The sequence below is a fragment of the Dasypus novemcinctus genome, chromosome 2, assembly GCF_030445035.2.
Source record: "Dasypus novemcinctus isolate mDasNov1 chromosome 2, mDasNov1.1.hap2, whole genome shotgun sequence".
In the NCBI taxonomy this organism is placed as follows: domain Eukaryota; kingdom Metazoa; phylum Chordata; class Mammalia; order Cingulata; family Dasypodidae; genus Dasypus; species Dasypus novemcinctus.
In genome coordinates, this window is record NC_080674.1 from 13,344,315 (window position 1) to 13,349,907 (window position 5,593).

The following is a 5,593-nucleotide window of genomic DNA, read 5'->3' on the forward strand; positions in this document are numbered from 1 at the left end:
TAATACTCTAGCTTTTGCATTTCAAGCCAGAACTTTTAAGTATTCAGAAGGTAAGTTTATGATTCCTACAGAAATGACTATTTTAGAGAGATGTATGTGTGTTTCTTTTGGGTATAACTTAATTTTACATATAGGTATTTTTCTTATCAATATTGTATTCTATGTCTTCAAATTATTATGCTTCAATGAAATTCACTTCAGTGTTTAAATGCAAAGATTTTGAGGGAAAGTAAATTATAATTGAATGTTCTGTTAACTACATTTTCTAGTTTCTGTAAATTGATGCTTTAACATCTATAGGTATTCCCAGGTGGCCAAGCCCTACCTGTACATCTGTTAGTTCTAGCCAATTCCTTTTATTTTTTTTTTTTTATTTTTATTTTTAAAATTTATTCCTCTTCCCTTCCCCCCACCTCCAGTTGTCTGCTCTCTGTGTCCATTTGCTGTGTGTTCTTCTGTGACTGCTTCTATCCTTATCAGCGGCACTGGGAATCTGTGTTTCTTTTTGTTGTGTCATCTTGTTGTGTTTTTAGCTCTCTGTGTGTGCGGTACCATTCCTGGGCAGGCTGCACCTTCCTTCGCGCTGGGCGGCTCTCCTTACGGGGCGCACTCCTTGTGCGTGGGGCTCCCCTTGCGCGCATCAGCACTGCGCATGGGCCAGCTCCACACGGGTAAAGGAGTCCCGGGGTTTGAACCTCGGACCTCCCATGGGGTAGTCGGATGCCCTATCAACTGCGCCAAGCCCACTCCCTACTCCTAGCCAATTCTGACCTCAGTTGTATAGGTCCTACTTTCAAATACAACCAACCAATCCCATACTGACAGGCCTATGCCCCATAGAAACCCAATAAAGACACTTCTGCACTGACTGACCGTGGTGTTTCCCTGCATGGCCCTGCTGGCATGCTGCCTTCTCCCCAGGAAACTGTGAGGATAGTAGATCTCCAAACTCTTCAAGTATCTCTTTTTTTAATGCGTCTGATCTTAGCATACCTCACACACACAAAGTAATATGAATGCAACACGTTTACTTTTTTATGCCAAAATTATTTCTCCAATATTTTATATTTTATAAAGTATATTGGCCATACTAAAAATTTGAAAACTTTGCATGTTGGAATTTTTATTTGAAAACCATTAAAGCAATCAAATGGATGAAACAATTAGGAACAAACCAATTAAATGATACCCCTGACATCCCTGTATACTAATGTACCTATTATCAAGTGTCATTATAATTCTGTTTGTGTAAATCCTGCTATATAGTTTTAAATGGATATATAAATTAAATAATATAATTTATGCTTATGGGAACAGGAAATTAAATGTGTTGCTAAGATTCTTAAGTTATTAGAAGTTACTTACATTTTCTGAGAACATAAAATATAAAGGAAACATTAATAATGCATTTTATTAGTCAGTCAAAGGGGTGCTCATGGCATTAATAAAGGGAATTTATTTGGGGTAGAAGCTTACAGTTACCAGGCCATAAAGCATAAGATATTTCCGTCACCAAAGACTGTTGCCACGTTTTGGAGCAAGATGGCTGCTGATATCTTTTGAAAGTGATGAGCTTGAATATTTAGCTGAGAGGATTTCCCAAATGTGGAGAGTACAATCTGGCTTTTCCTTACAACTTATAGCAAAAGGTGCGAGGAAAGAAATAAGCTAAGACTGAAATTTTTGAGCTCCCAGGAAGTGAGTCCCCAGAGAATAGTGCCCCAGGTGAGGACTTAATTGAACTTGGAACAAACCAATCATTTCAGTGTAAGTCAGTCTTGGAAATGTAGTTATCCAGGAAGGATCTGTGGAAAGTCTTACTGTCTGATGGCTTGGACCCCTATTGCCTGCATGTGAAACCAACAAAATTTTTGTTTTGTGACATGTGTATGAATGGAACCACTGCCAGCCTGAATGAAAAGGGAAAGAAAGAGGACAGATTGAAGGAAAAATGACTTTAAAGGCAAAGCCATGGAAGCTGAGGTCAGGACTAAAAACATCTTCTTGGGCCAAGAGAAGGAATCTACTCTGTATGTGGAAAGGGTACGCATGCTCTGGCGCATGAACAGGGCGAAGCTTCCACACTGCTGTTCAGGGAGAATGTTACCACCCCAGGCTTCAAAGGGGTGGAGCAAAATTCCAGGGGATTGCGAGAGTTTGGCAGCCACCCCACTACTGTGAGTGGGTAGAGCTTCTTCCCCAGTGAATGGGGAGAGACTGGCCATCTCAGAGGGTGGGGTCTAAAGTTCTGCCACCCCCCAGATGCTTGATGATGATGGAGCCAAGAACATGGTCGCTAAGCAAGACCTTGGAAAGGGACTGGCTGCTGCTCAGTCAGGCCCCAAGGGCAAGACATCATTCTGTAGATGACTTTCAGAGTTTGAAATCTAATGGAGTATGTCCTGCAGGATTTTGGAACTGTTGGGGACACATGACCCCAGTTTTCCGTCCAGTGTCTCCCTATGGCAGTGAAATGTTTATCCTCTACTGTACTTTGTATAGTGAAAGCAGATAACTTGTTTTCTAAGGTTCACAGGTCCACAGTCTGAGAGGAATTTTTCCCAAGTTACACACGTATAACTGATTTTATTGAGACTGGTACTTAATATTGTTATTGAAATGATTTAAGGATTTTGTGAAAAATTTTGAAGGAATGAATGCATTTGCATATGGAAAGACCATGTTTTCATAGGGTCCAGAGGATGGAATGTAACTCTTTGAAACTGGGTGGACACACTAAATCATGTCCTTAGAGCTAATCCATTCCTGTGTATGTATATCTATTGTAGGTGGGAACTATTGATTAAATTACTTCAGTTAAGGGTCTTTGATTAGATTGTGTGACCCAAGACGGGTCTTAATTCTCTTACTGAAGGCCTTTATAAACAGAGGAATGTGAAGAGATGGGGCCCCAGAGATACACAGGGCTCATAAAGAAGCCCCCAGAGACAGGGAGGGAAGGTTCTGTTGGCTAGAGGCTAGAATCAGTGGCGTGCAGTAGAATGGGAAGAGGGACAGAATTTGAGAGAGGAAACATGTAAACCAGGAAGCTGAAAGCAACCAGACATGGAGGAGCCTAAGGAGTCTCTTGCTGCGATTTGGACATTTTCAAGTCCTCAGAACTGTAAGCTTTTAAACTAATAAGCCCCATTGTAGAAGCCAACCCATTTCTGATGTATTGACTTGACAGGCTTTAGCGAGTGAAAACAGGTAACAAATGAGATGTGGCATAAGATCACCCAAAGCAAGGTAGTGGAACTCAAGGAAACCCCAGCAATCTTGAACTGAGGAGAAAGAAATCAGAGTTCACAGAAAATGATGCAGGGGGAATTTGGTAGAATAATATCAGAGAGAAGAGAGCTATATAGAAAAAGAACCATTCAAATTCTCATATGGGTCTTCTTGAGTCTTTGGCTGAATATTATGATACACATTGGTAAAGTATAACTTCATAAAATAAGATGAAAACTAATGAGGAAAGAACAGCTAAAGGTAACTATAACCTAAAATAACTAACAGAACTGCTACTGGTCATGAAGATAAATTAGTCAGACCTGAGGCATTTACTACTGACTGAAGAAAGACTGTGCCTTAGGAGTAAGGATAAAATAATACTTCAGCAAAGGATACTCTAGGATCTAATATAGGAAACCTTTAAAAAAAATCTATAAGTATCAGTCTGTATAATGTAATTACTTGCCAGTCAAAACAAAACTCAACACTCTTTAAAAAAAGATAATACCAAGGCATTCAATAATGTGATAATCACAACATCTAGCATCCAAATAAGAATTATTAGAAATAAGAAGAAGGTGAAAAACCAAACATTTGAAATAGATCCAGAAGTGGCAGTGAAAGAATTAACAGAAAAAAATTTCCAATACGAATATGTCTAAGAATTTAAAGGAAACATTAATACAATGATAAGAGAAATAGATAAAATAAAAAGAAACACTAACTCTTAAGCTTGAAAGTGAAATATATGAAATGAAAAATAAATCACTGGAAGGGATTAAAAGCAGGCTTAACACACCAGGGAAAAAACAACTATAATCTTGAATATATGGCAGTTGGAGCTATTACAAAATATTTTATCTGATAGCTGTTTAATTTACATTATTTCAAGTGCCCATGGAATGTTCTGCAAGATAGACCATATGCATGGTCATTTACAAAAGACAGTAAATTTAAAGGGGTTAAATGTATTCAGAGTCTATTTTTTTACAACTGTCTGGAAAACTTCCAAATCTCTGGAAACTAAGCAATACTCTCATAGGTAATCAATGGGTTAAAGAAAAAATCACAAGAAAATTATAAAATATTTTGAACTATGTAATATTGTAAACACCATTTATAAAAATTGGTGAGCTACAGTTGAAACAGTGCTTAAACAGATATTATATATTTAAATGCTTACATTAGCAGAGAAAAAATGCTTAAAAACAATAATCTAAGCTTCCTTTTTAAGCAGTTAACAAATGGAGGGGCAACTAAAATCCACTGTAAGTACAAGGGAAGGAAACAGTCCAGATAAATGGGGTGATTGATGAAATAGAAAATGGAAAAATAGAGAAAATCGTTTTTTAAAACTGATAGTTAACAACAGTTCTAACTATTGTTTCAATAGTGTTAGAACAGAACAGCAAGTATTATCCACAGCATCTCTTCAGCATTGACCACCTTCCAACTGCTTCTCTACTTGCAACCTCTGGGGGCAAACTTCTCAGCCATTCACTGCTTCTGGGACCGTCTAACACCATTTTTGTATTAGATCCTCATTATTGACGGAGCTTAAGCTCCCATATCCATTAAAATTATTCCATGGAAGTGGAGGCCTCTGTTAACCTCCTGGTCAACTTGCATCTGTAGGCTGCCTACACCTACTTCTCTTTGGGCTATGATTTAGACCAGGAAGATGAGGCCTTAATGGGTGTGAACCACTTCTTCTGCAAGGTAGTGAAGGAGAAGTTCGAGGGCATTGTGCATCTCTTGAAGATGCAAAACAGGCACGCAGCCATGACCTCTTCCAGGAAGTTGAGAAGCCATTCCAAGATGAGTGGGGTAAAACCCTGGATGCCATGGAAACCACCCCACTTCTGGAGAAAAGCCTGAACCAGGCCCTTTTGGATCTATATGCCTTGGATTTTGTCAACACTGAACCTCATTTCTGTGACCTCATGAAGAACCACTTCCTAGATGAGGAGGAGCTCCTCCTAGATGAGGAGCTCATAAAAAAGATGGGCAGTCACCTGACCTACATCTGTAGACTGGCTGTTCCACAGACTGCACTGGGCAAGTATCTCTTAAAAAATTTCAAGCATGACTAGGAGTCTCCAGAACCCAGGGACCTTGGGGAGTGGGGAGCTCTGCATTACCCTGGCACCCTTCCAACCAGGGATCATCTTTTTATTTGCCACCTTGCAGCCCTCTAACAAACTCTGAACCATGTATAAACAATAAAGCTTTTTGCAGCAAAAAAAAAAAAAAAGGAGAAAGAAAAAAAGAAAAAGAAAACTGATTATTTAAAGCAATAAAATAAAATTGCTAACTCTCAAATGAATGCACTCAAGAGGAGAGAGAAAAAAAAGAGAGG

General features: G+C 38.9%; 1 pseudogene; it reads left to right on the forward strand.

Moving 5' to 3' along the window:
- The first annotated feature begins 2,275 nt into the window (after nucleotides 1-2,275).
- LOC131280289 (ferritin light chain pseudogene) lies at nucleotides 2,276-5,327 on the forward strand (annotated as a pseudogene).
- Nucleotides 5,328-5,593: the final 266 nt, after the last annotated feature.